Source organism: Narcine bancroftii, chromosome 11, assembly GCF_036971445.1.
Source record: "Narcine bancroftii isolate sNarBan1 chromosome 11, sNarBan1.hap1, whole genome shotgun sequence".
Lineage (NCBI taxonomy): Eukaryota > Metazoa > Chordata > Chondrichthyes > Torpediniformes > Narcinidae > Narcine > Narcine bancroftii.
The window spans coordinates 52,567,172-52,584,068 of record NC_091479.1 but is presented as its reverse complement, the minus strand read 5'-3'; positions in this window follow the sequence as shown (position 1 = coordinate 52,584,068).

Here is a 16,897-nt window from a genome sequence, read left to right as displayed (position 1 = left end):
GCTCTGCTTTTATTCCTCCATATCTCCTTCCTGATGGCAGGGCGACAAAGATGCTCTGTGCTGGATATCTATGAGTCTATTTACAGAGCCCATCCCTGCAATCAATCAGGGGACCGTTGCCTTGAGGTGGCACCCATGTTGCCTCACCCTCAGCACTCTCAGAACACTACTGCACCCTCCTTCCCCTCCTTTCCCAGGTCTCAGTAACCCGCTGACAATTCCAGTCAGCTGCCATGTCTATACCCTGCCCCACCTAAACCGATGGATCGACCAGCGCCTTCTCCCCTGAAGAGTTCGAGGAATCCACTCTCTTGCAATGTCCTGCTATCGAATGCCCTGCATCCTCCTTCCCACTTGGTTCCTCCTGTTATCAGGCGCCTGGATGGACCCCACCCTGTTGAAACTACCCGTGTTCTCACTGATCTCTCTGCGCATCTGCCCTCCATCCAGGGGTCTTGGATTTCTTGTGGGGGTGGTGGAGAACAAAGCACCAACTTAAGGAGATGGGGAGCAGTACAAAGACCCCCAGGTCCAGGAGACAGGGAGAACCACACAGATACCCATCTCTGTCATTCGGGTAAAACCTGATTATCAGGTGCAATGTGCAAGGAACTTTCGGTCCTGCTGCACGTGGGCCAGGTTTGGCCCATCCCCACACCACCACCCTGTCAATTCCCAAAACAAATTTCCTATTCATGTGGGGGTCCAAAATGGATAGAGTCTGGAGAAGGACCGTGTACATCATCAATCAATGGGGACAAGGGTGTAACCAGCATGACCATAATTGTGTGTGGCAGTGCTTGTAACCAAAGTGCTAGGGCACCAAATGCTGCTCTGTGCTGAGGTTCTACCTGGCTCAGGTGTTGCGAAAGATTGGCCTGGCCCTGGTGCTGCACAATGTTCCAGTCAGCAGGACTTTGCCCCTTTACCTTCCTGGGAACGGTTTCATAGACAAACACATTTGACCACAAAGCCATCAGGCAGTGGTCAGCAGAGCATTGCTGACACAGAGACTCCAGGACTAGATGGGATACTGCGGGGTGGTCCACGGAGCAGAGCATCCAGAGATAGACATCCAGAACTGCTGGAAAACCAGAAACTCGGTGAAAGATGCCCTTCAGTTTTCCTGAAACCCAGATGGGAGTAGCAAACACTAGAAGACATCTGTCTAAAGCAAAGGGAGGAAGATTTAGGGGAGATATCAGGGGTATTTTCTTTTACCCAGAGTTGTGGGTGTCAAGAATGCCTTGCCAGGAGTAGTGATGAAGGCCAAAACATTAGGGACATTTTAGGGGTTCTTAGTTACATTGAGGGGCTGAGATCAAGGAGGATATTCTCCAACAGCAGAGGGTGGCAGTAACAAGATGTCAAAGTGGTGGCAATGAAGCTAAACAGAGACCGTCTAATGTGACTGTGCGCCTGGCTGCGGGAATTTGGACTTACGATATAAACCTTGCTAAGTGCTAGTTCAGGTTGGAAACGTTCGACTTCCTTGGGGGTCAAATCAACAGGCACGGAACTAAACCCTGCTTGAAAAGATAGAGTTTGTTAAGTGCTTCCTCAAACCCCACATAATGAAGGGGCTGCAAGAATTCACTGGTACGATTAATTTTTATCACCGATTCATACCGGTTGTGGCCGACATCTTTTTTTTGTTTTTAAACTTTATTTAAGATTTTATAACATGAATAACATATAGAATTACATTTAAAAATTAAGAACAAAATAATAAAATTACAATACAGTATCAGTAATCTAAATAAACTATACCCTCCCCAATAATTATTACACATTAATAACCCAACTCAAATTAGTCCAAACCCCCCTTCCCCCTCAAAATAAAGAGTGAAAAATTAATAAAGTTAATAATATATGTGAGAAAAAAACCCACTTACAAAAAAAACAAAAACATAACCAATTAAAATAGTAACAAAAAGAAAAGTAATTAATACTAAGATATCAGACTTAAAAAACATATTTAAATCAAACTTAAATGCATATATTTAACAGAGTTAAGATGAAACATATAATTAACAAACTTAATATAAAAAATTAGTAAAATCAGTAACATTGTCTATCAAAAATTCTGAAACAATAATCAATTCTTTAAAAAAAATTGTAGCATGAGAAAAAAAAAGATGAAAAATAAAACTTTCTCAATAGAGATAAACCTTCACCAAATATCAACTAACTTCACATCTATCATCATATTAGTCACATAAACTGCCATCTTAAAACAAAATTCCAACCTCATTAAACATTGTACAATTCAAATTTGGTACTCTTCCACCATTTTTCCCTTTTAACCTTGAATAATTACCCAATAAAAGCTCCAAAACCACATTTAAATATCCCCAATCATTACGTTAAAATTCAGATATCCAAATATAAAAATACATCTGCAACGAAATCTATATCTTCAACAAATGGAGCATAAGCCAAAAACAAAATTCAAGCCTCATTAAGAATTGTACAATTCAATTTATAACTTTCACCATTATTCCCTTCGTTCTATAACTAAAATAGCAAAATAATATACACCAGAATTACCACTCCTTTCACCTTAAAGTTAAAGAAAAAATATTTAAAAAAAACTTATCCATCCCATTCACATTTAAATTTCAAATATTCCTTATCTACTGAATAAACTTTACAAAAAAAACCACATGAATTTTTAGTTTTTTAAACAATCAAATACTTTCTTATGCTTTTTTTTATAAACACAAAAGAAAACCCTTAACTCTTTAATCTAATAATACAAAAAAAGGAAAAAAAAACAGGTAGGAGGTTAAAAATACCCCCTCCCGTCTAAACCGCGCAATGCGGTAACTCCCAAAAAAATGGGTGTGAGATAACACACACGTAGCAGATGACTTTCAGGAAATAGTGCCCATCCAGTTCTCTCCCCCAACTCTCACTTCATCTTAATCTAACATCATCATTATTTAATATTTAAAAAAAAATTAAAAAAAAAGAACAACTCTTCTTTTAATCAGCTCCAACTGCCGAGTCACCATTACAACCATTCCTTCTTGGAGCACAGCTCTTTTCTTCCATCTCTTGTCTCCTTAGAGATCGCGGTGGACTAAGTCTCTGTTGAAACCGAGTAATTGGCAGCTCTTGAGCAAATGCAATAGCTTCCTTTGGAGAATCAAAGAACTTTGGTTGGCAACCATCTTGAAAAACCTTCAAAACAGCTGGATATCTAAAGGTTGCCTTATAACCTTTCTTCCACAACAACTCTTTAGCAGAATTGAATTCCCGTCATTGGAACATAACTTCTTGACTCAAATCCGCATAGAAGAAAACTCGATTATTTTGAATCATCAAGGGTGATTTTCTCTGTTGTGCATTTCTAATAGCCACTCGTAAAATTATTTCTTGTCGTAATAATTCAAGCAACGAACCAAAACAGGTCTTGGACTTTGACCTGAAATAGGTCTTCTACGCAAGCCTCTGTGAGCACGTTCCAGTATTATACCTTCCAGGAAATGTTCTTGACCCAGCACCTGCAGAATCCATTCAGTAAAAAATTTTCTTGGGTCTGGTCCCTCCATTCCTTCCGGCAAACCAATAATCTTTATATTGTTCCGTCTGGATTGGTTTTCCAAATAATCAATCTTTTTCACCAAATTTTTATTTTGAGTTTGTAAGTCTTTGACCATTTTGGTCACATCTGAAACATGATCTCGTATTTCGTCTATATCTTCTTCACACGAATTAAATTTATCTCTCACTTCAAGCTTAAAAGCTCCAAACTCAGCCATCTGTTGAGAATGTATTTTCACCACAGAGTATTAAACCTAGTACCAAGTTCAGTCATAATCTTGGATAATCCCTGCATTGTATAAGATCATTTAGATTCAAGATTCACAAGAATCTTTTCAATTGGAAGAGATTCTGGCTCAACAGATTCCTGCTTCTTCTGCATAACCAAAGGGTCTTCTTTTGCTTCCTTCATTCTGGTTGCCTTCCTTGTAGTATAGCTGCGTGTGGAAACCCCAGCCACAGCCTCTCCAGCAATGACTGGAGGACACTGGCCGGGGTTTTCCCCAGTCCATCAAGTTGTATAGGTTCTTTTATCTCAAAAGGTGCAGTTTGCAGTGCCACCGCTACAGTTGACAAATGCCTTTCCCCAGCCGGTACTTCAACTGATGTTACTACAAGTGGTTCATTCATAACATTGCCGTCAGATGGTACTGCACATGTGCGAACCTGAGTAACTCTTTGTTCTAAAGGCTGTTTGGCGCCCACTTTAGAGGGCTCTACCGATGTAATATTGAACTCTACATCCGAAAGCTGTACCTTTCTCCTGGGATCCATTTCAAGCTGAGTCTCGATGTCTTTCCTGTAGGTCGGCTCCAAAACTTGAACTTTTGGAAAATGTAGTTTTTTGATAATCTGTTGTCGTTTTTTTTGCTCTTTTCCACCAATTTTACCATCATAAGTTAAATTAACATCACTGAAGTTATCTAAACTTTTAAAGAATTTTAACGGGCATTTCTAGACAAAACATTAAGATAGAGTCAGGAGAGGACTGGAAGGCACGTCTGATCCTTACACCATCTTGCCACGCCCCCCCCCCGTGGCACACATCATGCGGAGAAAGGTAAAGACATTACCTGGGACAAAAGGATTTGGAGGCGTTCCAGAAGGCCAAGGACGCACTGGCCAACACAACCCTTGTGGTACACGCCAGGCCAGAGACACCCACCACTCTCACAGTAGATGCTTCCTGCACAGCAGTAGGGGGTGCACTGGAGCAATTCATCAAAGGGGAATGGCAGCCACTGTCCTTCTTTAGCAGACATCTCTGGCCACCTGAACTCAAATACAGCGTCTTTGACTGAGAGCAATTGGTGCTGTACCTGGCAGTCAGGCACTTAAGGTATTTTTGGAAGGTAGACAATTCAGTGTCTTCATGGACCAGAAGCCATTAACTTTTGCCTTCCATAAAGTGTTGGACCTGTGGTCGGCCAAGCAGCAGCGACTCCTCTCATATGAGTCTGAGTTCACTACCGACATTCAACACATCATGGGTGACGCACTGCCCCATCCCCGCAATCAAGTCTATCCAGGCCCTGTCCCAGTGAATAGACTACTTAGCCCTCGGCAGGGGACAGCAGGATGACCCTGAGATCCTTGCAAGCAAGAGAGCAGTGTCCAGGCTCAGGCTGGAGGATGTTAACATCGATCCTGGTAAGTAGACGCTCCTCTGCGACATTCCAATGGCAAACCCCACCTCATCGTGCCGACAGCATTGAGATGGCAGTTTTATGATGAGGTGCACAATCTGACGCACCCAGCCATCAGTACTGTCAAAATGGTGGTCAATCGGTTGGTCTTGCTGAGCCTTCAAAAACAGGTTGTCAGTGGGCCAAGGCCTGCACACTCTGCCAGATGACCAAAATACAGACATACGTGAAGGCACCATGCCAGACATTCGAGCCAGCACCACATAGGTTCAGCCACATCTACAATGACATTGTAGGGTCACTACCGGCCTCCCGCGGGATGAGTTACCTTCTCACCAAGATTGCCTGCTCCATGAGGTTCCCCGAGGCGGTCCAGCTGGCTGACACAACCACTTGTGTCCTCCATTAAATTGGAAGCGGTAATAAATATAAAGGAAAGTTTGATAATAAATAGTCTCGCTTGCAGTTGGGGTACAATGTATTTCTTGAGATCAGAGGAATCCTGGAACCAAGACAAAGTGATCCTGTGTTTCCCAAGGATTAGATTGAGTTGTTGGGGTAGTTGTAAGTGGAAGGGCCGAAAGGTCTCCTGCTCCTTCCACTGCCTTTGATTTCTGTCTTGCGATGCTGATTGGGTTCACCTGTGTGTTCGCTCGCTCACTGATTAGTTGCTTCAGTTGCGCGAGCCAATGGGTTGATTGGGTGAGGCCGCTATGGGATTGGACGCTAAAGTCGGGTTGGATTGATGGGCGGTTTCGCGGGCTGATTGGCTCTTGCTGTGAGGAGGCGGGACGTTGGTGGCGGCGTCGTCTGCTCGGGGTCCGTCGCGTCGCCGCGGGCGCGAATGGGATGAAGTTGGCGGCAGCACCGGGACTTTCCTCAGCCGCGCAAGTGGGCGACCCGCAGCCCGCCGGGCCCCACCCAGGAGTGGCCGGTACCAGCGGGGTGTTTGGGTGGAGCCGAGGGGTCGGTGCAGGGGGCGGGGAGGGGATGGGGATGAGGGAGAGGGAGGGGGATGGGAGGGGCGGGAGCCCGGAGGGGGCGGGGCAGGTGAATGAGGGGAGGGGGCGGGGGCGGTGAATGAGGGGAGGGGGCGGGGCCAGGCAGGGGTAAGGGGGAGGGTGAAGGGGGAGTTGTAGGGCGAGGGGGAGGCTGGGCATCCAGAGAACTTGGAAGAAGGAGAAGTGAGATTGAACCTTGAACCAAAGAACTTTTCTTAAATTTATACACATTACAAACATGTGTGCTTAGAATTAGAAGGGGGTTCATTTGGATTAGTTAAGTATAGAGTTAATTTAAAGTTTCATTCTAATTTCATGTTTAAATTTGATTAAAAATAACTTCTGTTTTAAAAACCACTTGTCTTGGTGAATGTCTCTTGCTGCTGGGTTTTGGGATCCTATGGGCTCTTAACAATATGTGCTTGGATATTGACATTGGGCCTGTTCAAAGTAGGAAATGGCTTCTACCAGCAGCAGTTTCTGTTTGACAAAAAATATTGATAGGTGGCTGGCCACGTACGTTTCCTAAAAATTAATACCCTCACCCTCCCTAAACCACATTCAGCCCCGTGACATCTTTCTACGTTGCATTACTGGGACCACCAAGGACCTGACCCATTTCCCATCTCTCCTTGCAATGCCAATATGGCAGTTGCCATTAAGAACTGACAAATCACATTTTAATTCAGCAAGATGAAAATCATCCTGACATCCGCTTAAAAAGAAGGGGAAACAAACCTTCCTAATCTTGTCCCTTCATTTTTATTTCGATTCCCACGGAGCATTAGCAAAAAATGTCCCATCCATTTGCTCACCAAATTATGAGTAAAATCATGATCCCTGTTCAAGAAAACCCATAACATTCAATGTTAGACAGATAATCTAGGAAGAATTCTGTAATAAAGGTGAATGAAACATTGAAAGAATTTCCCCCTTATAAACGCTGAGGCCAAATCGCTGCAACACTTGGATAGTCCAAGATGGCACGAACTCCCCTTCACTGCCGAGAAGGAGCCCACTCCTAGCACCATGTATGGGCTGAGGAACCCTACACTTCCGCATAGCGGCAGCCAGCTGGAGAGTGACACCACGACACAATGACGTAAAGCTGGAAGTCGGGGAGTACGTCACCAGAAGTGGGTGGGCCAGCGAGCACACATGGGGAATTTAAAACAGTATGTGGTAGCGCTGCCACAGCGGATGCTACAAGGCGATAACTTCTTACTTGCTGCAACCAAACAGGTCTGCAAGATACACCAACCTAAATAGAAAACATGACGTGAAATCCCAGAGATCATAAATTCAAAAGGATTAGTGAAATCTTTACTCTGTATTATTAACACCAAAGTCCCTATATTTTTAAGGCATTCGGACAAGTAACTGAGAAACATTGCATTTTAAACACATGGTACGTCAGGATCAGAAGGATTGGAGCATTATTGTTCAGGTGACACAACTTTAAAAAATAACATCTAACTTTATGAAGAATGTGATGCTACAACAGGAACAACGGATGGAATCAGACACATTCTATGAGCATTGGGAAACAAAGAACAATGGATTTGTGAGAAGTGGCTTCACGTTCACAAAATCTGCTTGAGACAAAAGTTGATAACAAAGAACATTTATTTACATTTACAACATTGCAAGGTTTGATATCTCCCCCTACCTCGGGAAAGTACACCGAGGGCGGGAAGCTTCTTTGTTTTTATACATTTTTCAATTCACCTCCCCTTACATTTTTCCTACATTTATCCTTCTTGCATTGGTTTGGCACTTTTCTCTATTCGCCTGACTCTTGACTGACTCCGACTTTCTCCTATCCCGTACTCACACCTCCTTTCCCCACCCCCTATTAAACAAGCTCTTTGTGTGTGTACGTGCATATTTCTTAAATTCCTCTGTTATCTTGTTTACTCTGTTCTGCTGTTTTTCATGCGCCATTTTACACAAAGAACATTTTAGCTTTTTATTTGCTTTTTCTTTCTACCTTCTATAACTGTTTCAGAACTCCTAACATTAAAATAATAACTGTTTCTAAACTCCTAACATTAAAATAATAACTATCTCTAAACTCCTTCAGATTTGTTTTCCATCCCTTCCTAAGCCACCCAATGACCCCTGACAGGTCCTCCCCGACTTGCGACCGTAATGAAACCCGAAAGGTCCCACAATGGACGCAAGTCGGAGATTTGCCCCTGTGCGAGGAGCCCTGAAGTCTTAGAGACTATTTTTAAAATCAAACGAGAACAGAGACACAGGGCACGTACGACCCAAAATGTGCAGATTGATTTTGTGACTCAGTTTCTCAGGGTCCATCGGCTGGGGGCAGCCATCTTAATTTCAGTGCGCATGCGCGACTTGTTAGTTGACGCTTCCACAAAGACTTTACTGAGTGGCCCTCAGTCGGCACGTGCGTATCAGCCGCACATGCGCGAACCCAACTTCCAGTCGCAAATCCACAGCGCATGCGCCAACCAGACTTCCAAAACTTCACCAGTATGGAGGAACATAATCAGGTTGCCAGGCAGGGAAATAACTTATTCCCACAGGCCCACAGGTTGACAATGTAATGTCAGTTGAATGGGTCCGTCGAATGAAAAGGTTGAGAGGGATATGGTTTGTTTGCAAGCAGCTTGGCCAGCAGAAAAGAAGGAGCGAAAGGACTGTTTCAGAGTTGTCTATTTGGACCAGTCATTTGAGTTGAATCTTTAAAAAATTCATGACAGGCTGGACTATCATTTTAGATGGAGATTTTAGATTGACACCTGCAGCCCGGGAACAGGCCCTTTCAGTCTATGAGCCACAACCACTCAATTACACCAATGACCTACAACCCCCGGTAAGTTTTAAATGGTGGAAGGACCAGGAGCAACTGGTGGAAACCCACGCAGACATGGGAAAAACGTACAACTCCCCAGAGACAGTGTCAAATTTGAACCCGGCTCGCTGGCCCCTTAAAAGCGTTGTTCTAACCGCGACGCTAACCTCGCCACTCTCAATGGTTCCCAGGGTTCTTCCTCCTACTTTCCATGAGCTGTGATTGCTTCAAATTCCAGTGCCCTTGTTTCCCTGAGGCTCTGACCCCTGCCCAGTGACTCTGTCCCCAATGCTTCTCCCTGGCCAGATGATCATCGCTCTCTTTCCCGGCTCTCACCCAAACTTTCTTACCCCATTTCCACCACCTACATCCCCCCTGTCATGTCCCACCCACTCACCCACAGGGCCAAGGGTAATGAGGTGGGGGAAGGTCCAGGCTGTAGTCACACAGCTTGTCGAAGGACAAGTGAGAGCAGGAGTCCTGGGGCAAATGGTGAAGGGTAGGGTGTACTGTAGCAGCCAGCTACAGGGGCACAGCCTCCAGTGTGGGGGGAGGGGGGGGAAAGAGGACTGGCTCAGATGGGACAGATGTCCCAGTGCCAGGGGTCAGGGAATTCCCCAGCTCAGTGAAGGTCTGGAATGCTGCCACCGGCAAGTTGACTGGACCACTGCTCTCCCCACATCTCCACCGTCTGGGGGTCCCTGGAGCAACAGGTTCCAAGTCCTGTCAGTGGGGGAAGGGGGAGGTTCAGTAACTGGGGTGGGGCAGTTCCGGTGCGTGATCGATTGGAGATGGGCCTAGTGAGAGGATCGGTCCAGAGGGAGGTCAGACATGATGGGGAATGGGCCTTTGGGGCAGGCCCAGTGGAGGGCTGGGGCTTCAGGATGGGTCTAGTGGGGAGGCGGGGGCTTTGGACACCAGCCAGTGGGGGACAATGGCTTTGGGAATGGACCTGGTGGGGGTCAGGGGCTTTGGGGAGGGTCCAGTGGGGAATTGTGTTTGTGGGAGGACCTGTCAGGCAAAATAATTAGTGACAGGCCAAGTTGGGAACTGTACTGGGGAGGGAATCGGTTGGAGTTGGGAGGTCCCGGTGGGGATGCGATTGGGAATGGATCCAGTGGGGGATGGTATTGGGGTCTGATCTGGTGGGGGACGGTATTGGGGTTGGATGCAGTGGGGGAATGGATTGGGGATGGACGCAGCGGAGGACGGGATTAGGGACGGACTCATCGGGAGACGGGATTTTGGATGGAACCGGCGGGGACAGGATTGGGGATGGTCCCGGCGGGGGGTGGGATTGGGGATGGACTCGTCGGGAGACAGGATTTTGGATGGAACCGGCGGAGACAGGATTGGGGATGGAACCAGCGGGGGACGGTATTCGGGTTGGACCCAGTGGGGATGTGATTGGTGGTGGACCCGGCGAGGGATAATATTGAGGATGGACCTGGTGGAGGAGAATTTTGGAGATGGACCCGGTGGGGGATGGACCCAGCAGGGGACTGCCCATTAACTCACTCTTCAATGCCTCACACCATCTTTGCCGAATGATCACAGCCAGATGATCACAGCTCTCTTTCCCAGGTCTCACCCAAACTTTCCTACCCGAATTCCACCACCTACAACCCCGTCGTCATGTCCCACCCATTCACCCACAGGGTAATGAGGATGGGGCAGCTCCTGGCTGTGGTCACATAGCTCATTGAAGGACAAGTGGGAGCAGGAGTCCTGGGGCAAGAGGTGAAGGGCAGCGTGTACTGTAGCAGCCAGATGAACTGGGCCACATTCTCCAAGGTGGAGGGAGAGAAAGGACTGGCTCAGATGGGACAGATATCCCTGTGCAAAGGGTCAGGGGATTCCCCAGCTTGGTGAAGGTATGGGACGCTTCCACCGGGAAGGAGATGGACCACTACCCTCCCCACATCTCCATTGTCTGGAGGTCCCAGGAACAGCTCATATTCCAAGGCCTGTGGGTGGCAGAAGGGGGAGATTCAAGAACTGGGGTGGGCAAGTTGTGATGGGTGATTGATTGGAGAGGGTTCCAGTGAGGGAACGGGTCTGGTGGGTGGACAGACCTGATGGGGATGGGCTTTTGGGTACAGGCAAATAGGTGAGGGGGGATGGGATGGGGACTTTTGGCTGGGCATGTTGGGGGACAGGGGCTGGGTGAAGGCCCTGGTGGGAGTCAGGAGCTCTGGGAACAGTCCAAGCAATGGGTGGAGCATTGGGGACGGGCCCAGTGGGGGACAGAGGCCTTGGGGACGATCTCAGCAGGGGGAGGGGTTTGGGGATGGGCCTGGTGGGAGATGGGGGCTTTGGGGATGGGCCTGGTGGGTGACAGGGGACAGTATTGGGGATGGAGCCAGAGGAAGGAGACCACCCCTGGAGCTCCAGTTCGCCATTGGGTCACTCACCTTGGCCCATGGACGTACTTTGATCTGCGGGAACTTGAATTCGGTGCACTTGGGGTTCATCTCTCGGATCTGCTCCCTGGTTGAGGCCCCCAACACCTATTGGAACAGAAACCACCTTCACTACTGGCTCAAGGTGAGGGGAGCAGGAGGGTGACAAGGGGAGGGGATGCAGTGTATGCGTACCAGGTCAGGGACATGGGACGAGCCCAAGAACTGGGGTGGTGGTGAAGGCTGAAATCTTAGGGGCATTTAAGAGGCTCTGAGTCACATGGATGTAAGAAGAATGGAGGGTTATGAGGGAGGAAGGGGTTAGTTATTTTTATTTTGGTAGGAATACATCAGTCGGCACAACATCGAGGGCTGAACTGCTTGTACTGTGCTCTCGTGTTCTATGTTAAAACCTGTCAGTCTTTCAGTGAGCGGAGATGTTGTGGAGGGAACGCTGCTCATTGGGACATTCCAGGCTGCAGGAGTACATGATGAGGAATGGGTGGAGACTTGGCGCTGCCAACACGAAGGCACTATAGGAATCGATCATAACCCTCCCATTACTGGGCACTGAGAGGCTGAGACCAAGGGGAACTCCTCCAACAGCAGAGGGGGGCAGTAACCACATGGTATCAAAATGGTGGCAATGAAGATAAACAGAGACGTATACAGCAATGTGCAGTGAAGGGAATATCTGGATTCAACAGGAGGAGGAGAAAGGACTTGCAACGGTCTTCCTCTTTGGAAATATTTTCTGAATAATGTCAATTTTGTGGGGTGCGGGGGTTAGGGAAGAGAAAAGCCCTACTCAGTCAACTTTGCTTCATGAGATGCATTCCCCGATCCAGGAAATCTCTTCTGCACCTGCTCCAAAGTACAAGGTCAAATTTATTACCATTGGATAACACAAGTACGACCTGATGAAACAGCGTTCTTGGGGTAAACACATGTAAACACACAACCAAGCCCTCACACTAACAGACAAATGATACATGTGCAGCACGTCCAGTAAAATAACTCCATATTGTTGAATAAATAGCAGAGTTGAGTATTTGTATGAGCAGCACATGAATCGTTCCACATTCTGCCTGCTTGGAAGAAGCAGCTGTTCCTGGGCCTGGTGGTACCGGCTCTGAAATTCCTGGATCTCTTTCCCGACGGGAATAGCTGGATGATGCTGTTGGCCGGGTGAAGGGGTCCTCGATGATTTTGTCAATGATCGTAGTGGTTCACATTGATATTTGGGGTGGTGGGGGGCAGGAGGGTGTCCCCAGTTACTCTAGGCCTCTTCAGGTCCCGTGGATTGACCTCTGATCATTTAAAAAATATATTATTTATAAATTAAATACACAAAAAATTAACACAATTAATAATAATACAAATGAAATAAAAATATATGTGATATATATAAAAGAAAGAATAAAGAAATCCCCCCATAAACCACCTCATGCCCCCTCCATCTGGACATTAGCAAACTGGCCTCTACTCAGCCCCCACGACACAGATATAGGTGACCAAAAGCAGCAAACAGTGCTCTAATCACTGGTTCTGGGGAGGTGGGGGATCATGCTAACTGGGAATCCACCCTATACACAAGATGGTTGATGAACGTGGTGACCGCACAGAGTCCACGGGGACCAACAACATTCATCCCAGGGGACAACCCACACGGAAGGAATCAACAAGGACAGGAATACTGACCAATCGGAGGCCGGCGCGAATGTGACATCACTCCTGTCGACAGCAGCGGGGAGAGAATAGAAGTAGAGCTATCAGTGTAATGAAGCATCTTTAACTTTGATTGCTTGAGTGTGTGTCCTCCTTTCCACCCTTCACAGTAGCGCGAACACTCCAATTTCACATCGGGAGTCACGTGTCCAGTTTCCTTATATGAAGAATGAGAAGTGCATACATATTGTCAAATTTGTTTCTGGGATGTTTTAACCGGGTGATAGGAGGAAAGTTTGAATATGGATCTCTTTGTCATTGGAAAAAATGGAGATGACCTTACAACATTATGAGAGGACACAGCAGCAGGGATCGAGAGACGATAATGCAAAGGAGCCGAACACCAAGTGTCACAATTTCCCAATAACCGATCGGCTGCTTAGATGTCTTAAATGAAAATGAAATATCCTTGGAATTCTCTACCCTATTGAAGGTTCATTTGAAATTGGGATCCATGGACTTGTGATGAATTTATTGGCGGACACATTCGTAGAGGGATCATATGCATTTAACTTAGATGCAGATACTTTGAAAAAATTAACAGACATTAAATTGGAAGCGGTAATAAATTTGGAGGAAAGATTGAGAATAAATAGTCTCCCTTGTAGTTGGGGTACAATGTATTTCTTGGGATCAGAGGGATCTTGGAGCCAAGACAAAGTGATCCTATGAAATCTAAGGATTTGATTGAGTTGTTGGGGTAGCTGGAAATGGAAGGGCCGAAGGGTCTCCTGCTCCTTCGACTGCCTGTCTTCTGTCTTGCGATGCTGAGTGGGTGCGCCTTTGTGTTCGATCGCTCGCTGATTGGTTGCTTCAGTTGCGCGAGCCAATGGGCTGATTCGGTGAGGCCGCTATTTGATTGGACGCTGAAGTCGGGTTGGATTGATAGGCGGATTTGCGGGCTGATTGGCTCGGGCTGTGGGAAGGCGGGACGTTTGTGGCGGCATCGTCTGCTCAGGGTCCGTCGTGTCCTCGCTGGCCCAACGGGAAGAAATTGGCGGCGGCGCCGGGATCCTCAGCCGCGCGGTCCAGGGAAAACGGGCGACCAGCAGCCCGGTGGGACCCACCCGGGAGCGGCCGGTATCGGCGGGGTGTTTGGATGGAGCCCAGGCGTCGGTGCGAGGCCTGATGACGCCGACAGGGCGAGGCTGGAGGACGCGGGGTAACTTGCAGCGGGAGTTGGCGGGGGCAGGAGATTGGCAAGTCTGGTTGGCGCATGCGTGGTGAGTTCGCACATATGTTGCAGATACGCATGTGCCGATTGAGGGCCACGAAGCGAAACATTTGCGCAAGCGCCAACTGATGACTGGCGCATGCGCACAGAAATTAAGATGGCTGCCCCCATCCAATGGACCCTCAGTCACAAAGTCAATCCGGACATTTTGGGTCTTTTGTGTCCTGTGTCTCTGTTCTCGTTTGTCAAATCATTTGATTTTAAAAATAGGCTCTAAGGCTTCAGGGCTCTTCGCACGGGGTCAAAACATCGACTTGCGACCATCGTGGGACCTTTGAACTCCACTACGGTCACAGGTCGGGGAGGACGTGTCGGGGTCATTGGGTCGCTTCGGAAGGGATGGAAAACCAATCCATTTTTCTTTGCTTCCCAATGCTAATAGAATGTGTCTGATTCCATCTGTTTTTCCTGTTGTAGTATCACATTCTTCATCAAGTGAGATGTTATTTTTTTAAAGTTGACGTACCATGTGTTTAAAATGCAATGTTTCTCAGTTACTTGTCCAAATGCCTTAAAAATATAGGGACTTTGGTGTTAACAATACAGAGTCAAGATTTCACCAATCCTTTTGTGAGAGATGGGAAAACTGATCTAAAATTATGAACATGAAGGAAACTAAAATTCATATATCAGTTAATGGCTGTAACCAGTACAAACAGGATGAGTTTGGGAATTAGGATGCAGGAAAGCAGAGTCAGCACGATTAACATAAGAATCTTCTTGTCTTTGTGACAAGAGCTACCATAAGACTAAGATAAGGAGTGGTAAGGAACAATAGAATGTAGGAAGTTGAGGTAGTCTGGATCAGATAAGGGTCTCCTAGCCCTGGACAGAAGTACCAAGTCCTACATATCTAATTAGCTAACCTTACACAGATTTATACATATTAAATTAGCCAACCCTAGACAGGATGAGCCAACTCTGCATATCAAGAGACTGTAGCCCCGAGAATCAGGAAGGTGTGAATAAGGACAATAACATGAAGGGACACCGACAGGATACCCCCTGGTCCTCGAAGTATACTGAAATTGCACGTAGGCAGGAAGGATTGCCTAATGCCAAACCTCTCCAGCAGGAGGCAGATGAATGTAAGGGGGAGGGTATTCCTATACTGAAATCAACTGTATAAAAGTTGGGTGAGCCCCAGTGTATGTGTGTATTCCCAGGGTAAGGGGAAGCACCCAACTTTGCATTGTTGCTGTAATAAATGTTCTTTGTTCTCAATTTTTGTCTCGAGCAATTTCTTTAAAGGTACTTCTATTTCTGACACATTTGAATTTATGATCTCTGGGATTTCTGGTCATGTTTTCTATTTTGGTTGGTGTATCTTGCAGACCTGTTTGGTTGCAGCAAGTAAGAAGTTATCGATTTGTAGCATCGGCTGCAGCAGCGCTACCAAATAAAGAGACGTCCCCACAAGGTGAGTGTAAAACAAAGACTGGCTTTACTGGTTTAAATTCCACGCGTGTGCTCACTGGCCCGCCCACTTCTGGTGACGTGCCCCTGACTTCCAGCAGTGACGTCATTGCATTGTGGCATCACTCTCCAGCTGGCTGGTCGCTACGCGGAAGTCAGGGGTATCTCAGCCCGCACATGGTGCTAGGCCCAGGCTCCTTCTCAGTGGTAAAGGGGACTCTGTGCCATCTTGGACTGTCCAAGTGTTGCAGTGATTTGGCCTTTTTTGCTTGCCCAGTTGCCTGGTGCGCTACAATATCAGCGTTGATAAGGGGGAAATTCTTTCAATGTTTTATTCACTTTTATTACAGAATTCTTCCTTGATTATCTGTGTAACATTGAAAGTTATGGGTTTTCATGAACAGGGATCATGATTTTACTCATAATTTGGTGAGCCAAATTATGATAGGACAGTTTTTGCTAATGCCCCATGGGAAGCAAAATAAAAATGAAGTGACAAAATTAGGACGGCTTGTTGACCCTTCCTTTTAAGCAGGATGTCAGGATAACCTTCATGTTACTTGCTGAATTAAAATGTGATTTGTCAGTTCTTATGGCAGCTGCCATATTGGCATTGCAAGGAGAGATGGGAAATGGGTCAGGTCCTTGGTGGTCCCAGTAATGCAACATAGAAAGATGTCACGGGGCTGAATGTGGTTTAGTGAGGGAGAGGGTATTAATTTTTAGGAAACATATTTGGCCAGCCACCTATCAATATTTTTTTTTTATCAAATAGAAATTCCTGCTGGTAGAAGCCATTTCCTACTTTGAACAGGCCCAATATCATTATCCAAACAGATATTGTTAAGAGCGCAAAGGATCCCAAAACCCAGCAGCAAGAGACGTTCACCAAGACAAGTGGTCTTTAAAACAGAAGTTATTTTTAATCAAATTTAATCATGAAAATAGAATCAAACTTTAACTTAACTCTATACTTAACAAACCCCAATTAACCCCCTTTTAATTCTAAGTGCACATGTTTGTAATGCGTTTAAATTTAAGAAAAGTTATTTGGTTCATAGTTCAATCTCACTTCTCCTTCTTCCAAGTTCTCTGGATGC